Here is an 18,858-nt window from a genome sequence, read left to right as displayed (position 1 = left end):
AGTGCTGAGCAAGGCAATACTTTAGGCTTTGGCAAGCACTTAAATGAATGAAGCCATTGCAGTGTCATGCACAAACCCTCCAGAGGTCTGGCTGGCTGACTGGGTCATGGTAGACAGCACTAGCTCTGTTACGGCTCATTCCCAATGGCTGGAATGTCATGGAAGTTTGTGCAGGTCATGTCCTGCATGACGGCATCCAGTCCAAGGGCAAGTAGGGGCTGAAATCCAGGCTGTGCTGTTGCACTCTGCTCACATGAAGCCTGGCACAGAGCTCTGTCTAGGGGAAGGGACACCTGTTGCCTAATTTGCACAAGGCCACTGTGTCAGCTAGTGGCAGTCCTGGGTAGAACACATTAGTCGGTGGGAACCTGGAATGCCTGATCATACAGAAGAAAGAGGTTACTAAGCAACTTGCCATGTTTTAGAAGGGATAGCGTAAGAAAATGGTTCCAGAGAAATGGCAAGGGGTGTGTGGAGGTTGGGGACAATGGAAGATTGAGCTCCCATATTGCTATGTGCTCTGCCCCATCACTCCTAGAGGTGGGTCAGTTTGCAAAATGTCTCATTCTTAGGGAAGTTCCTGTCTCCTTGCAGTTATTTGAGATTTCTGGATCTTGCTGTCTCAGACCATTCCAGCTGCAGTGGTGCACAGAAAGGTATGTAAACTAACAGAATAAACACTGCACGACAGATTATGAACCTCACTGAAATTTTCTGGTAGAGTCCAAGCAATTCAAACATCCATACACAGGCCTCCAACGTGGTCAGGTGGCCTCCTGGGAAGATCCCAACCGCTGGCACAGAAAGAGACACACCCATGGAATAAAATGAGTTAGGTAAAAATTTCTGAGGGTTTCATTGCTTCTCCACATGCGTGAGCGTGGCTGTTGTAGAAGAACCTAAATTGGTTTTGGGTAGAACTTCACCCTGCCTGAAGTAGTGCGCAGGGTTTCTTAGGCTCCACCTCCAAACGGAACTGCCATTGGAAGCCGCTGGTAAGAGGAGAGTGCGTCCTGGTAAGTGCCTAGCCATATCCCTTCCAGCCACCCACCGAACAGACCCAGAATTAAGATCTTAAGTACAGTATAGGGCTGGAAAATTCCTCCAAAACGCATGGTAGTGATGGTGCTCAAGCGTGGGCAGTGCCTCTCTGCGACCCCCTCATCAGAGCCACTGGCTGGGGCCTCTGCTTTGGGAAGCCATGGCTTCCAGGTTCCAGAGGGAAGGAAAGAAACAGCCGCTTTTTCTCACAAGCTGAATGACCTCCCATTCCGTCTTAGGGCTTCTGGAACAAAGCACCACAAACTGGGTGGCTTAACACAACGGAAATCTTACAGTTCTGGAGGGAAGAAGTCCAACATCAACGTGTCAGCAGGCCCTGCTCCCTCTGCAAAGGGTAGGGGAATCCTTTCTTGCCTCTTCCTCGCTTCTGGTGGTTTGCTAGGAATTTTGGCATTCCTTGGCGTATCGCTGCATAAAGCCAATCCTTGGTCTTCACATGGGATTGTGCCTGTGCTTTCCTGTCTTTACATGGACATCTTGTAAGGACACTAGTCATACTGTATATTAGGGTCCAGTCTACTGCAGTACGACCTCACCTTCACTACTTGCATCTGCAACAGTCCTATTTCCAAATAAGGTCACATTCTGCGGTACTGCTGCGGTGAAGTCAACATACCTTTTTTTTTGGGGGGGGGGACAGGGGCACACAATTCAATTTATAGCAGGTGTTCCTGCATAAAACTGCTCCCTGGATCTCTAGGTCTGTCTCTAGCAGCCGTCTAGTGACTTGGTGAATCCATGGGCTCCATATCAGATTTCTTGGGTTAAAATCTTGCCTCTGCTGCTGTGTGACTAAGGGCCATAAAACGGAAATACAATATAACAAGAGTATCTAGTTTTCGAGGTTGGGGGAGGGTTAGGATAAAGTCCTGTGCACAGTGCTGGGCATCACGTGCTCATTAAGTAGTAGCCGCTAGGGTTCTTATTCCCTACCCCTTCCCATTGATTTCTGTAGGAGTCGATCATTTCTTCTTCCCTGCAGACACACGTGGTGCTGGGGCATCACCCAATGCTGCTTCAGTTTAAGAGACCAGGAAATGTGGTGGAGAGGGAGCGGGGTTTAGTTTCACCTGTTGATTCAGTTGAACTAAAGGAGTCAAGACACTCCTTCATTATTTGCTCCTATTTGTTAGCACTGAAAAAATTCCTTCTGTAGATGTTTCCAGTAGGAAAGGCAGAAACTTTCTCAAATATGTGCCCCCTGACGTTGGAGGAGCTGCCAAAAAACAACTGGCTGAATTTCTTTTAAAAGAGCCTCACAAGAGGATGTTCTGATGAAATTCCCCGTGGTCCTGTACCAAGCCCTCCCTCAGCTTTATGACAGGTTCAGCAACTTCATCATGGCCGGGTGCCAGAATTGAAAGCTGACAAAAAACCTTACAAGATGTACAACCGTGTTTCCCCAAAAATGAGACTTAGCCGGACAATCAGCTCTAATGCGTCTTTTGGAGCAAAAATTAATATAAGACCCGGTCTTATTTTACTTATATGATATAAGACCGGGTCTTGTATTAATTTTTGCTCCAAAAGATGCATTAGAGCTGATTGTCCGGCTAGGTCTTATTTTCGGGGAAACAGGGACGATGTAGAAAACAAGAGGGCCACTGACGTAAAACATTAACCTGTCAGGTGGACCAGTGCCTTCCATAGGTCCAATCACGACTTCTCTCCTTAGAGAGAATTATCAGGTTGCTTGGTGGCTAAGGAGTCAGGATGAGGGGCGTGAGTTATAGGATTTAAAGGAATAATAGCATCAGGTTCTGATCTGACGATTTCCATTCATCAGAGAGAGCAGCTTCTCCCACTCATTAGATTGGATTGGGCACCTTCTCCCTTAGGTGGACACTGCCCACTTTTCCTTCCTGTTTTCTTTTTTTCCTCATCTTTGGGTGCTTTATGTTTCACCTCCTCCTTCTGGATGATATACTCCTTTTTTACATACAGTGTTACCTTCTGCCTTGTTCTATTAAACAGATTCTTCTTTTTTTTAAAATGTCAGGATTAGAGAATCTGAGAGGAGCTCTCCATAACTATTTCCACAGAAAAATGCCATCCTTATAAAACCACGTGAGCAATTTCAGGGGGTTCATGGATGTCTTTGAAGCCGTTTTATAAACCCTAGGTTAAAATCCTTGCCTTTAAGCAGACCTTTGCCCATTTGGAGCTGATGTTCAAGTTTAAGTCTTTCTAACAATGTAATCTTATTTTCCTCAAGGCCAAGTTCTTAGGATAACCTTCCATCCTCACCTCCCTTCTCATTCCTCCACCTTTTAATCTTATACTAGGCCCACACTGTGACCTCTGAACTGCCCTGACCTGTGGCCACCTCTTCAGCCACAGCTGCTGGGTTGATCTTCAGTTGTGATTACAATTAATCCTGTTCTCACCTTTTTCTTTCTGATTTGTGTCTTGTACTTTCCCTAGTATTCCAGTTATCCCACTCCTCTGTTCTTCCCTCTTTTTATTCTTTTTATCCTGGCAGGCTTTGCCCATGTGCCGACTCATGGGATATGACTGACATACTGATCTCATTTGTCCCCTTTTCTTGTCCCTCCTTCTCATAACCATATTCATAGCCTCATCTACCTCTTTCTTCTACCCCCTCCCGCTCCCCATTTTTTCCTACCGATGCTTCCAGGACTTACCCCTTTTCCCCCATCATTTTCTCAGTTTCTTCCTCATAGACATTTCTTAACTCCGCCAACATCGGGACATTGCCCTTCTTTAAAATATCCACTTTTATATGATTTTCAATACGTATTTGTATTTCTCACTCAGACCAATCCTCTGAGCTCTAGTCTTGCACATTCATCTTAATTACTATTTGCATTTGGATGTTACAAAACAGTGCAAACACAATGGGTCCAAGATGAAACTCATGATTCTCTGCCAGTTAGCCCTCATCTCAATAAACTGCACCCCATTTCACACTGTAACTCAAGTCAGAGGAAGTATTGCTCATTGTACCATTTTCCTTACCCCCAACATGAGAGTCTTGTTGCTACTACTTCCAAAATATATCTTGAGTTCAAAGCAGTCTCTTCATACCCACTGCCATGACTCTTAGCTCAGGCCAGCGTCATTTCTCACCTGGACCACCGCAACAGCCTTCCAACTGGTCTCCCGGCTTCTATGCTGGTCTTCCTCAAGTCCATTCTTTCCATAGTAGCTATAGCTCCCTTTTAAAAACAGAAATTATATTGTGTTACAATCTTTACTTAACCCTCTGGAATGGCTTCCCATTTATTCACCAAACACATTTTTACTGAGTGCCGTCTATGTGCCATGCCCCCAATAATGCCTCCTGTCATGAAATAAATGTATATAGTATGCAGATAGTGGTAAGTGCTATGAAGAAAAATAAAGGTGTGAGGGGTAGGAATGTGTGTGTGTGTGTGTATGTGTGTTTATAATTTTAAATAGGGAGGGATTCCAGGGAAGTTTCACTGAGACTGAGTAGGTGACTTTGAGCAAAAGACTTGAAAGAGGTAAGGAAGTGAGCTCTGCAGAATATTTCAGTTGGAGGGAATAGCAAGTGCAAAGGTCCTGAAGTAGAAGCATGACCAGCTTTGGGGCTGATCAGAGTAGAACAAAATCCAAACTTTACTGTGGTTTATAAGGCAGCCCAGTTCTCCCCTCAAAAAACAAACAAAAACAACCTCAACCCTTCTCCCTTTACTTCTCCAACCCGTTTTCCCAGCCCTCCCTCCCTTCCATATTCCATCCACACTGATCTTTCAGTTTACCAGAAGTTGTTTCCAGCTTTCGCCTGTGTTGTTGCCTTTATTGGGCACACTCCCCAACGGTTATTCCTGTATACAATTTGCAGGACCACCTCCTTCTCACCCAGTAAGTTTGTTTCAATTTCTCCTTAGGCCTTTTCAAACCATGGGACCTAAAATAGGTATCTTCTTATTTCTTTTCTATTTCAGGTTGTTATTTGTTTTCCTTCCCTAATCACACCATACAATTGGAATATACAGAAGGTACCAAGAAAACGTATACACATTTTAAGAAAGGAAAACTGTATTAAAATGGTAATACTCAATGTATACGGATAACAAAAGAGGAATACAAGTCACATTTGACTTCTGCCATTATAAGAGGTGCTCAGAGTGGTAACCATCAGTGTCCAGACACTTCTGACGATGGCTTCAGCAACGTTGACCAGTGTCTACTTGTATACATTTTTTGGCAGCCGGGGTGTGTGTGTGTGTGTGTGTGTATGATATATAATATATATTATATTTAATATAATATATAACATATATAATATATATTTAATATATAATATATTATATATGAATTTGTATTTAGAATTCAATAGGTAAATGGTTTCTCATTATCATTTAAAGTTGCATTTGATCACTAGCGAAGATTAAGCATTTCCCCAAGTAATGGTTTGTTCTTAGCAAATTTCCCAACACATGTTCAAGTCCACATGTCTTAAGGCTGAGAGGCGGGGCCAACCATAACACCACCCTGTCCACTTGCTGGGGGCAATTTATCTTTCCAAATTTCCTACAGGAGTCAGTGACTCATGGTGACTATCTATTGGTAGAAATTCGTCCAGAACCCAAATCCATTTAGAAGAAAGTGTGTTTCACTTCGACATGACCAAGTTGTGAAAATGGGCAAGAAAGTTGCATTTGAGTGGTGCCAGGTACTCCCATTATGCAACTGAGCAATTATTGATGGTCACCTGATTATGCATTACAAGGGGAAGCAAGGGGGAGCCCAGCCCCACCACGGGTCCTTCCGCCTTTTCCAGGGCGTTCTCAGTGCCGAGGCAGGCAGATGGTCTAATTGACCTCTCCAGACCGCCTAGAGCCGAGGCGGGAGTATACGCGCTGGGCTTGCGAGGCAGAGCTTCGCGGTCCCCCGGGGTTCGGAAGACTTGAGCCAGACCCCTGTCCCCAATCCCGCCGAGATTACAGCTCATCTCGCGAGAGCTCCTGCAAGGCACGGCAGCGGGCCTCGGCGGCGGGATGCTGGCGGAACGCTCCAGACCGCGCCCCCTCTGGCGCAGCTGGGAGAGGAGCGGGAGGGAGCGGCCGACGGCGCGCACGCGCAGGTGAGCGGGGCGAGCGCGGGGGCACGAGGGCGGGGGGCGGGGCCTTGCGTCGCGCCGCGGGCACGTCTTTGCGCGTCCTCAGTATTTAATGTCTCTGTGTTCCACCCTCTGGGGCGAGCACGTGGGGGAGCGGCGGGAGCTCGGGGCTGCAGGGCCCGGCCTCGGGGGCAGAGGCGGGGGTCGGGGGGCGGCAGTGGGCGTGGACTCTGCATCCTGACGGTCGCCGAGGAGCTGGTAAGTTGGGACCGATGGGGGCGGCTGGCCTGGGGACCACCTGCTGGGGCCCCGAGGGCGACGCCGTCGGGGTGATGAGCCTGTGGTGCAGGTACGGAGTGCGACGCCCGCACCTGGTGTCCCGTAGGCCGGAGGCTCCCGAAGCCGAGTGCGGGTGGAGGGGCTCCGGCCCGCCGCCTGCTGTCAAGCAGGCCCTTCTTTCCCTTGCGTCGCCTGTGCGCCCCCTCATCTTCCCGGGTCTGGGTTGTCTGCCCGCCCGCTCCTGCTGACAGATCGCGTGTGCGTTGCTGAAACGGCGCTCTGCAGCGCGGTGCCCCCCACGCGCGTCACCATCCTTGGGGGCGGGGGGTGAGGACGCGACGCCCCAGCCACCCCTCTGCGGCTTAACTTTCCCGGAGCGCGCACACCCTCCGGTGAGACAATCCTGAGCGCGTCCCACCCAAGGTCGCCCAACCCCACACGCGTTTACTTTTCAAAGGTCGTGTGTACCCAGTGTGAGAGGCGGCGGCGGGGCGGGCTGTGGGCAGGGCCAGGTGCTCACAAGGGCAAGAAGGTGCTCCCAGGCCCGCAGGCACCCCTTTATTCCTCCGAAGGGGTTGCAGTTGAATTGGTCACTCCAGGAACCTCACCCAACTTCTGAGCCCCTTTAGTTCGCCCTGGGTTGCTCCCCTCCTAGGCCGGGCTGTGGAAAACTCGGCTGGGAGCCCAGCCCAGCCCCTGGGAGTTGAGTGCGGTGAACCAGGGGAAGGGTCTCGGTTTGCGGAATGGGGAGGATGGGCTTGGCGACCTGTTGTGATTGGATCCCTGTTTTGGGCGTAGGGACCGTTAGAACCGACTTAGGGTCCCGAGGTCAAAGTGTCTCTTTAGAGGATTAGCATTTGCAACCCCATAAAGGGTGTCCGGAGAGGCTGAGGCCGTCCAGTCCTTCCTCGTGTGCCCACTGACTTATTGCTCCGGGGCGAATAGGTCACGTGTGGCCTACGCCCGCATCCCCCGCCCCCCACCGGCTGGCATTCTGGAGGGACCACGCTAGTTTCGCAGTTACGCGTCAAAATGTGTTTGGGAAGGCTGTCTTGGGCCCCTCGGGGTGGGCTTTAACCAGTTCAACTCTTTTGTGCCTTAGGGTACGGTTCCTCCCATTTTTCCTCCAAGGGAGGTATCTATATGGGGAAGAAAGGAGCTGTTGGTGGTGCCTCCCGGGACTGCGTGTAAGCCCTGGGCCTTTCGCGATCTTCTCCAGCGGTGATGCCCAGGTTGGCTGGCGCCTTTCTGCTCCTCCGCCGCTGCTAACGCAAACCCGGTGCACTTCCCTCCAGGTGTGAATGGAGGCCTCTCAAGCTGGATAGGGTGCATAGGCAGGGCAATTAGATGAAACTAGCTCTTTTTCCCTGACTGAAGTGCAGGCTATTTGGTGTTTAAATTTATCTCGTGCAGGGAAATCTGGGGCTGGACACCTGGTACAAACATATCTGTTGATTGGTTTGCTATTACTGCCTTCCCCCCCCCCCTTGTCGCTATTACTGATGAACACCGTTTACAATAAGCTGTTAGTTCTGGCAACCAGTAACCGTGGCGTGCTCTTGTAACTAAGCCCTTCCCAAATTAGTTAAAAGAAAAAAAAACTGTTTAGAAAGCAAAACTCGGACTCTGAGTAAGCACCACCTCTTTGCTCTTAAAGGCACAGAGCATCTTTGAAATGAGAGGGCCGCGTGATTTGGTCATATACCAGATTACTCTGTTCTTGGTATTCAAGTGGTTCGCCTGCTGATTATTTAAGACTTTGAGCACTGAAAGCATGAGAAGTTATGTTTTGGGAACTTTTTGCTTGTGTTGAACCTTTCCTCTTTTACCTCTTAACTAGTTTTGTGGGTTCTGAGTAATGATTTCTGTGTATATTCTCAGGTGACGTTGTCACTAGGCCAGAGGAGGTTCTTTGGATCCTACAGGTATGCAAATCACTGACGCTTCAGTGCCTACCTGGATTAAAGAGACTCTATTGTCATGCGTATTGTTAGGTGATGGCCCAGAATTTGCAGGTAACTGATCTGGTCCAAGCCTGTGACTGAGACAGGTCTAATGGATTTGTTTTGCTGGAGCCCTGTATGTAACTATCAGTTCCTCCTTTTAGCTGTTTCTAGGAAATACATTCACACTTGGCCACTGCTGGGTGACAGGGTGTCTGTTGTAAGTGGCCCGCACAGGTGCCAAAAGGATGTGTCTCCAGTGTAAGGTTGCTGAGCATCAATATTTTAAAGCATTTTGTTTTGCTCTACCTGGTCACCAAAATTACTCTTGGGCTTTGGACCCAGGCTGCGTCCTAGCCATCCGTGTGGGTGGAGGCTAATTTAGTCTTGACCGTGTTCCCCCGTCTCATCCTAAAGACAAATTGAGATGGTACTTGTGAGACTTGGCACTGCGCATGACGAGAGCTCACGCATTGTTTTTATTCCCTACTAGATAATCTCGGAGACTGACATTTTCTCTTGAATCACTTCAGTGATTGGAATTTTATTAAAAGTACCCTTCCCTCAGCCTCTGACCTGGAAAATTGGTTGGAAAGAAAAGGAAAACAAATTGGTTTCCCCACCCTCTGCCAGCCAGCCTCCTGGCACGAGCCTGCAACAAACACGACTTGACTGAATGCTCGTTTTGGGTTTTTGAGGAGCAGGCACCCCTTGTGCCTGGTGAGCTGGTGCCTTCCAGCCCATTTTCCCCAGGCCAGGCCGCTTCTTCCTAATCTTCCCTGTGAGTTTAGAAGGAGAGGACTTTTCTGCAGCTTGGTCTGTTGTGGGGAAGTCAGCAGTTTTGTGTATAAGTGAATCCCTTCAGCTTGCCGTTCTGAGATTTCCTCTGCTCTGGGGAGGTGCTGGGTGGTCCGGGCCTCTCGTCCCACTTAAGTCGTCTCATATTGTTGGAGTTGCTGCTCTGTGTAGGATGCATTTTACTCCTAATCTTTGCTTCTTAGGGCAAGTTATGTTTCTTCCACATCCCTTTCTGGCGTCGTGCCTCACACCTTTATGGTCCTTTAACATTAAGTGCCCATCAGCCTATGTGGCGTTCGTTCCCCTGAGCAAACCTGCTGGCCTTGGTAGCTCATTGTAAACTTGGGCTGTGGAAAACATGATCAATGACAATATTTTGAGTAGGGCAGAGTGGCTGGAGAAGTAACTGGTGGGGATGTGGGACTGAAATGTAAAGGATGCCTTTTGTTGGATAGTTACTGTGTTAGGTGAGTTGTGAGCAAACACCTCTGTAATCCTTTAATCCTCAGACCTCTGAGGACAGTTGAGGAGGGTGAAACTGAGGGTCATTCTGGATTGTTTCAGCAGCTAATAGAAATACAAATTGAGGCGTAGAGAAACTGACAAGTGTAGGTTTGGATTTAAACTAGGTCCTCTGGAGAGCTTTTGTGAGAAGAACTAAGGCATCGTCAAATCGATGGGCTTCTCTCCTAATCTTCCTGTTGCTTTCTAAGCAGATCGTTGCAATGAAGCAGTGTGTGTTGTTCAGCATTCTGAAGATTGACTTTCAGTAATAAGTAGCTGTCAAGATGTCCTTTTCCTTAAACTTTCTTTTCTTCCTACCAAATGGTCTTCGTTCTGTCCAGGTCCTCACCATTTGAACATTTCTACAGCTGGGTTGATAGTTTGCAGCAGTCGATAGTAAACATTCTGTCCCCAGCTGGTGATACTGGCTGGCTGCCTTCACTTGGCTGGGTGTCACTGAGGCCCATGCACTTAGGAACACAGCAGGGCCCCAGGTGAGTTCTGGAAGTATGGCTTGTTTCACCACTGGGCTTAGCTGGCAAGAGCCCTGGAAGGGGGTGTGAGGGTGTGGGGGGCGGGGTGTGTGTGAAGGCTTGGTGCAGCTTTTCATGGATGAAACCTGGCTGTGGTTCTAGGCAGGTCTGTTGGCTGTCTGGGATCTGTTTCTTCAACTGGTAAAAGAGAGTTGGTCTACATCAAAGGTGTTCAGTTAATGCCCTCGGGAGCCCTTTTAGTCTAAAGTGCCTGGGGACTGCTGGAAGGCGGAGTTGCCTGCAGGGTTGTGTATGGGGCGGGTGTATGTGGGCTAGGATGCTTGGTTCAGTGGATGGTATAAGTCAAAGGCTTAAAAAACCCAATCCACTGTTTAGGGGTATCTCAAGTTCTCTAGCGTACTACTGTGCTAAATGTTTTGATTTTTTTGCTCTCTCTTTATTCTCATCTCCTAAACTGATCCTTAGGGGAGGGGGGTCTACAGCTGCCTTGTCCTACAGAGTGGCAACTAGCTATGTGTAGCTAATTCAATTTAAACTTTTTAAAGCATTAAATAAAATTTAAAAGTCAGTTCCTTGGTGACATGAGTCACATTTCAAGTGTTCAGTAGCCTCATGTGGCCCATGGCTGCAGTACTGGACAGTGCACGTCTGGAACATTTTCATCCCAGAAAGTTCTGTTGGACGGCACTGGTCTTAGTTCTTTTCTTTGCCCAACTCTAAAAGCTTAATTGCCTCATCTTGTAAAGCATCATGTGCTTGGGCTTCGTCTTCCATAGCCCCTAAACCCAACAGCTTTGGGGACAAATTATTTATAAGCTCTCTCCATGGCATGTTAAGAAGCAAGTTCTGGACTGCCAGTTTGGAGGGCATTGATCAATTATGAAACAGTTTGAGAGAGGACCGTCATGAGCAGTCTGGGGGTGGGAGTGTGAATCAAAGAGCCAGACGCTAAGCCCTTGGAAAGCCGTTTTGGTTTGAGAGTCTGTCTGTTACCATAAAGGTCCTTGCGGGTTCTCCAAGGCCTGTGCTCACTGTCCTTGGTTTTTAGATGTCAGCTGACCTATTTCATCTCCCTCCACTCCCCTGAATACTTCTTGCAGGATCCCAATCGGGGCCCTCGCTGCGAAACCAGGTGCCTTACAAACAAGCGTCATTTTCATTCCCCCCCGTCCAGTCCATCTCAGTGCTAGGAGGCCTGTTTCTACAGAAGGCACCGGGGAGCCGTGTGGCACAGTGGGGACCCTGAAGTGTTGGTGTGGGGCTAGCTCTGGGGAGCTGCCCCCTCATCTAGGCCTGGGCGTGCTTAGTTTGCAGCCTGCTAGACTGACCTTTGTCTTACAACGTGAGAGCTGTCTTTTTTAAAAAAATTTTTTTTTAATGTTTATTGGGTTGACAATGGTTAGTAAAGTTACACAGGTTTCAAGTTTCTGTAACACATCGTCTGTATATCACATTGTGTGTTCACCACCCAGAATCAGTTCTTCCATCACCATATATTTGACCCCCTTTGGCTACCCTCTGTTGTCTGTTTGGCTAAACTGTTGTCTGTCTATGAGTGTTGGTTTGTTTGACTGTCTTGTTCCTTTGAGTTTTATATCCCACATATCAGTGAAATCATATGGAAAGAGCTTTCTTTTCTTCGAGCCAGACTGTATAAGATGCATAACAGACATGTACTGAGCACCTAGTGTGTACCTGGCATCTTAGGAGGTTTTTCTGAATTGTTCCCTTTTCATTTGCTCTCAACCCTCTGAGGTTAAGTATTTCTAGTTTGTATATGAGGAAACTGAGGCCCTGAGAAAGGTATGCTGATCCTAGGATGCAGTGCAGAGCTAACTGTGGACCTAGATCAGGGTTCTGTATCTCTAGCCCCGTGCTTAGAGGCTGTTTCTTACTAACTGCCCCATTTTCCCTCCGTCCTCATCCAGAAAATGACATTGGTTTTAAAAAACTAAAATCATTTATCCCACAAGCTGAGTCAGGCTGTTAGGTGTTTGAGGCATTTCAGCCTCATTTCAGCCCTGTGAGGGAGGTATTCGTATCCCATTTTACAGGACATGTTCATTGTACAGGAAACTGAAGTTCAAGATCCTACTCTTTTATGCTCTTATGTTTCCACAGCCATGTTTTATCATCAGAATTTTGCTACCATCCGGTGCCTTTCAGCTGCACAAATAATGACTGTGACTAAAAAGCCTAAGTAGACTGACTCTAGCTGTGTCTGAGGGCCTGGAAAACGGCTCTGAAGACTATGGTTTGTCTCAGTCGCCTGGTTGACAAGACAACCTTGAAGTCACTCATTCCCTGGCTAATAATAATGTGGCCTGTCAGACCTCACATGGAGGTCACGAGACCATCCCCTGGCCCTCAGCAGGCTGTCTGTCGCCTGGGAGTAGCTTGGTCGTGGTTGGAGGTGGCAGAAGGATCTGTTCAAGCCCAGCCCTCAGCCCCACACTTCTCCAGCCTCCGCTCCAAACAGATGTGAAGGACAGTCCCCTCTTTTGTAAATCTTCTTGCCCCTCCTTCTTGTCCCTCCAGAGAGAAAGGAGCAGGAGTGACTTGCCCTGAATTGCCTTGGAAGGAGGCCTTCACTCTGATGTGCCTTGAGCTCTGTCTGGTGAGAAAAGTCCATGCTGAGAATACTGGGTTTCCCCGAAAATAAGACCAGCCGGACAGTTAGCTCTAATGCGTCTTTTGGAGCAAAAATTAATATAAGACCCGGTCTTATTTTACTATAATATAAGACTGGGTCTTATATAATATATAATATGTGATATAATATAATATAATATAATATAATATAATATAATATAATATAATATAATATAATACAACTGGGTCTTACAGTAATTTTTGCTACAAAAGATGCATTAGAGCTGATGGTCTTATTTTCGGGGAAACACGGTAACCTCCTTGCTTTGTCCTTTGACTTTGGTGAGGCCCACCTGGCCAAGCGTGTGTTATTTTTGGCAGGTGGTATCCTTTAGGAGGGCCACGTGTGTGTGGCTTCAGTGTACAGGGCAGGTCCTGGGGCCGGAGCCGCTGCTGTCTCCTGATCAGGCGCAGAAGGAGAATAAAGCCACCCTAGAAACTGTCATGAGGTGTGTGGGGGGGTGTGGCTGCCTAAGAGGTCCCTGGGGCTGCCTTTTCTATTCTGGATCTATGGCAGGGGCCCAAGCCTGCCTCCGGGCCAGGCAGGCATGTGACGAGGCAGCCCAGTGAGCCCCAGTGAGCGGGGCAACTCAGGACGGCTGTCCGGGGAATGATACCCAGACCCGTTGTTGCCCCAACGCCAATTTCTCAGGAACTCACATAATCCTGTTTTCATGAGAAGTCACCCAACCTAAGGGCAGGCCACTCATTGGACACAAAAACTCTGTAAAACTACGCGTCTGCTGGCAGCCTCATTAGCGGTGTCTTCTGGCTTAAACCCAAATAAAAACACGAGAGGAGGCAACGCCATGACCCTCAGGAGAAATCCTGACTCGCAAGCCATTGAGGCTGAAGAGATTCTGACAAAACAAGTTCTGTTTCAAACCACCATTCTTTTTTTTCTCCCCCGACCCCCCCTTTTTTTTCGTTCCTCCTTTCCTCTAACTCGGAGCTGCCATCTCCAGCCCATCTATCTGTTTCTGGTTAAGAAAGCTCAAGCCATATAAGGCCCTCTGTTGCCTATGGTTTACGTTGGCTGGAGAGCGAGGTTGCTTTTGTAAAGCTTGTTTCAAAGAAGTCGCAAGGGCTTTTGTAAGGCTGAGTGTGTGTGTGTCCGTCCTGACCCCACCATTCACCTTCTTCCCTACCAAAGGCTAATAAGTGGTGTGACCCCCAAGACTTCTGACAAACGCATTTTCTCAGAAGTCTGAAGTAAAAAGTGAGCTCGTTTACTCACACAGTACGCGTACCTGTCATGCTGCTACCAGCCACAGAGGCACCCTGTTTCTGGAGTAGATTCTGTAATCAGCTTCTGTTTATTAGTTTAGAAACTAGAGTCTCAGCTAGTGGGGCACGTTGGTTTCCCTCTCTGGAGGAAGTTTGGTGACCGTGTACCTCTGGGTTCTTGACCTTCAGCCTGTTTGCCCAGTGATGCTGGGGAATGATTTCTCTGGCAGTCGCCTTCCGATCTCATCTTCACTTCCCTTTCTTGCTTCTCTTGAGTGAGCCAAGCTTGTTGCTGCCTTAGGACTTGGGCACATGTTCTCCCTGCCTGGAACTTTCTCCCCCTCTCCTTTCCCCCATCCTCCCAGATTTGGGCATGGCTGCTCCTCACTGTGTCAGCTCCGCTGCCGCCTCTTCAGAGCGGTGTTCCCTGACTGTTCTATCTAAAGCTCCCCTCTCTCTCCCACATGCTCTTTCTCCCGCCTGTCTCTGCTTGGGTTCCTCCTCTAAAGTACTGAACCCAGAAGAGGATTGACTGTTTCTCAACTCTCCCAGCTAGTACCATTCTAGATGCCCAGGAGTGTAGTTTATTCACACGGTACAAAGCCATGCCTCGGGCAACGTTCTTGGAATCGGTTGAGAGGCTGTGGGTTTCTTACGATTGGTTGCTGCATCTCGGCAGTATCTTGAGATTTGAAATGTGACTCGCTGCCCACCCCACCCTCCACCTTTGCTTCCTGAGGGCTCGTGCATCTCCAGCAGCAGAACGCGGCTCACGGTGGGACTCAGATCTCTATTAAATGACCAGGCCAGAGGGATCCTGCTGCCAGGTGCTGGCTAGACCTCAGTGGGGCGGGGAGCCGGATGCCTGAGCTCCGAAGGGTCTGCTGTAAGCCTGTTGTCTTTGTGATGATTACTGTTCTGTCAGCGGGGCAGTTGGGTGGTCTCCGAAGCAAAATTGGCATAAATTATTACGGTAAAATAAAGCATGTTTAGTTTGTACATAAATGAGTCGACGCATACGTAGTGATCGTCATGGTTAATAAGAAACATAAAGCTATATGGTAACAGAGCATCCACTGCTGCTTAACCCTTGAGCATGTATTAATTTCCTGTGAAAGCATTGCTGGTAGGAAGTTTCGACGTCTGACTGTGCACACGGGTTTAAAGAACAGTCATTTGCTCTGAGTCCTCGCCCTCCTGTCCTGTTCTCTTCTAGAGGCTTTCAACTCCTCTCGTTGTCCTCCCTACGTCTGTATTTCTAAATAGTATTTAGTCTCTTGCTTTCTCATTTTCTCTCCCTACCCTCCCCTATCGATCTTTCTTTCCTGCCTTTTTCTATTGTCTGATTTGTTTTTCTGTCTGGAAGGATAAGGATTTGGCTCATTCCTACACTTTTTCTTTCCTCATCCTCTCAGTATAGAGGTAGTGTACATTATTAGGGTATAAATTTTGCTTATGGCTGCAAAGTCGTTAGTTTTCCGTATGTCCTTTCTTGTCTCCCCTCCCTCTCCTCTCCGAGTTAATTTCCTTTGTTTGTTTAGCTTAGTTTTCTGTCTCCCACCAGTTGTCTGACTCTCCTCTGGGCCTCAGCCTTTGCTACTGAGCGTCTGTCATTGTGCTTGAATATACTGGGTACTAAGCGGTTCCACTTTGCTCCTGAGATGCCCCTCTGTCCCCTGCTTCCCCTTCATCCTGGGAATTCCTTCTCCCTTCTCTTGTGTTGCCTAATGGATCAGTACCCTCTTCTTTTTTGGTTTACTTCCTTGTTTTGGTGGAGCCCACCTCCAATAGCTTGCTGGGAAAGTGTGCGAGGGTGGGCGCCCACCGGAGGCAAGCTGATTCATGCACAAGGAGAAGCCCCTTTGAAGGCACAGGATGGGGTGTGGCTGAAGAGGGAGGGACGGTGAAAAGTTGGCCAAGACAACTCGGCCCCCAGATCCCTTCTACCGTGCCGGCAGAAGGTCTGCCTTTACTTTAGGGGTAAAATGTGAGGGCATCTGGATTTGGGCACCAGGGAGTGGAGAAAATGGGTATTGAATGCAAGTCTGCATATTGAGGGGTAACTGGTTGGCTCAGTTGGTTAGAGCGCTGTGCTCATAACACCAAGGTTGCTGGTTCGATCCCCACATGGGCCAGTGAGCTGCACCCTCCACAACTAGAGTGAAAACAACGACTTGACTTGGAGCTGATGGGTCCTGGAAAAACACACTGTTCCCCAATATTCCCCAATAAAAATTTAAAGGAAAAAAAAAAGTCTGCATATTGAATGGGGCAACCCACCCCACCTTGGCTCCCACAGTGTTGGCATTCAGGCTTCTACTGTCCTCATCTCCCATCATCCTCCATCCCAGGACATTAGAACATTCTAGTCTGGGGAAACTGGCCGCCTGGTTCCTGTTTGTCCCCCACCCTAGCCAGGACACTTGCCTGACTCTAGGACCAAACTTGTTAGATGATCAGTGGCGTGGGTGGTAGTAACAGACCCAGTAGAGAAGTCATTGGGTTGCTGTGTTGTGTTGTGTTGTTTTTGTCCCATAGGACTTGAAAGTGCCTTGAGGACATTACGTTGTCTGATTCATTTGTGTCCTGCTGTGCTTTGTACCCTGTAGGTGCCAGTACATATTTGGTGACTCGAAGTTACTTTATGCCTTTAGGTGATTTCTGAATTGGTCGTAGTATACTGTTTGCCATTTGGAAACTCAGTGTCCACCTCTTTGCTTTGCCCCCGAGTTGGTGCTGTGAAGGGTCTTTGCCGAATGCCAGCATCTGTTCTGATTCCTTTTGAAGGCGCGTCTTTTTTGTTTGTTTGTTTTAAAGGAGGGTGCAGCTTACAGTGGCCCCTGAGGGCATTGAACCGGCAACCTTGGTGCTGTCAGCACCACACTCTAACTGAGCTAACCAGCCCTCCCTATGTGTCATCTTTATTAACCTTTCAGTAAGCTTATTGTCTGATCAGGCTTGGTACCTTTCGGGCAGTCTTGTAGTGCACTGTGGTGACAGGCACGCACTCCGAGTACGCAGGAGCACTTTGCTGGCACCTGCTTTATCACCAGAGTCGTTAAAAAATTTTTAAATTACATCCCTACCCCCCAAATGAAGCAACGGGAAGACTTGTAGGAGGTGCCGTTTTTTTCCCTTTATCATTTGAAACCTAATGAATCGACCTGCCGTGAGTAGTCAGCAGAGGAGAGAGGCTGGGCAGTTCAGCCTTGTGTGGTTTCCTTTTTTACCAAGTTTTCCAAACTGGGACTTAAATTTTAAGTGAACTAGAAGAGGACGAGCTCTTAACTTGAGACCATGCCCAGAGATGGGATTTTTCACTTCTGGCTCTTCTTACCTGAAGCTCCTGGTACTCGGCTCTGGGTTTCCACTTTGGCTGGAGAACACTTCACTGAGCAGGCTCTCCTACCCAGACACTGCTGGGGGAAGCCTCCAGTCTCCGGGGAGCAGGCCGCCAAGTGTTCTGTGATCCAGAATGGGGAGTGGCTGCCCTGGCTGCCCTGTGGGGCCATCACAGTGGAGGGCGTGGGGGACAGCCCTGCACAGGACCTCACAGCCCTACTGTGAGCTAATTTGGAAGCTTCAGAGTGCCACCATGAGTCACAGGTCCCTCGGGCACCCTAAGGATGAAGGTAACAGCCCTGTGAACACCGGGACAGGGCTGAGAGCAACATACCTGACGCATGGCTCCCGCGCCCTGATTCCTGGGCCCTCCAGCCATGCTGCTGAGGGTGAGTGGCCCAATTTACCATCGTCCCCCACCCTCAGTGGCAGCATCAGACATTTCCCAGCAAGGTAGGCGCTGGCCGTCGCAGCATTTATCCAGCTCTTGTGTTTCCTTCAGATCTCCTGGACACCTTCTAGAACTGTGCTTTCCACCAGCTGCATGTGGCTATTTAAATTAAATTAACATTAAGTAAAATTTACAATTCATTTCCTCGGTCCCACTGGTCACGTATCAGGTGCTCAGTCGCTCCCTGTGACTAAATGGCTGCCAATATTGGACTGCAGTTGCCACTTGGGGATCACCCAGGCCTTTGCCTCTTGTGACCTCCTCTGCTTTGGCCATGTCTCAGCTGCTCATTGCCTTGACAGTAAAGGTCAGATTCCTTTTGTCGGCCCCCCGCCAGCTCTTCAGTCTCTCCTCCCAGGACGTGTTCCACTTTCCTCTGGGACCGGCTGCCCCATCTCATCCCCAAAGACATCTCAGCTTTAAAACCTTTATTTATGTCACTAACCCACCTTTGCAACCTACGGAAACTCGGGCCTTCTTTGAGACAGTCTTTCTTGGGTTCTCCTTGCCGAGGTCTGAAATCAGGCTCAGCTTGATGCAGCGGGGGTGTGTGTGTGTGTCTGAGACACACACTGACTCTTCCATCTGGGTTGTAAGCTTCTGTGACACACACTGAATCTTCCGTCTGGGTTGTGAGCTTCTGGTGGACATAGCTTTTTCTTGCAGACACTTAAACACATTTGAATGTCTGTGCATAACCTCAGCCTGGTGAGGAATTAGGTACATGCGTCCTGTACAAACAAAGAGGCACCCTTGTGGTCTTCCAGCAGACCCGGGGGTTGGGATTGGGGTTGGGGGTGGGGAGAAGAGGGAGGAAGGGGGCCTTGGCTTGGCCCACAGCCTGCTGTTATTCTCTGAATGCAGTGGCAGCAAGTGTGGGCTTGAGGTTCTGGATCATTCCCTGTCCTTGGAAGACCCCCTTCACAGGGAAAGCACCCCCTCAGCGAGAACTTGATGTGCAGGGTGCCGTGGAGATGGAGTGTCTTGGGTCTCCTCCTGTTAGTGAACTCCCAGGGACAGTCTTTGGCAGTGTGAGCACATAAGCCTGGAATAATG

The 18,858-nt window shown here is 48.7% G+C and overlaps 1 protein-coding gene across 3 annotated transcripts in view; it reads left to right on the top strand.

Moving 5' to 3' along the window:
* Positions 1-1,292: 1,292 nt before the first annotated feature.
* AKAP1 (A-kinase anchoring protein 1) overlaps positions 1,293-18,858 on the top strand; it is a 38,869-nt gene continuing 21,303 nt past the window's right edge. Inside the window, exon 1 of one of the 3 annotated variants that reach the window (XM_033090128.1) lies at positions 1,293-1,396. The gene's annotated coding sequence lies outside the window, so the exon portion shown is untranslated. Of the gene's footprint in view, positions 1,397-5,881; positions 6,137-6,235; positions 6,371-18,858 lie in introns of those variants that run through there. The other 2 variants (XM_033090126.1, XM_033090125.1) reach the window with 2 other exon arrangements.

Source organism: Rhinolophus ferrumequinum, chromosome 21, assembly GCF_004115265.2.
Source record: "Rhinolophus ferrumequinum isolate MPI-CBG mRhiFer1 chromosome 21, mRhiFer1_v1.p, whole genome shotgun sequence".
NCBI lineage: Eukaryota > Metazoa > Chordata > Mammalia > Chiroptera > Rhinolophidae > Rhinolophus > Rhinolophus ferrumequinum.
This window is presented reverse-complemented; position numbering and strand designations above follow the sequence as displayed.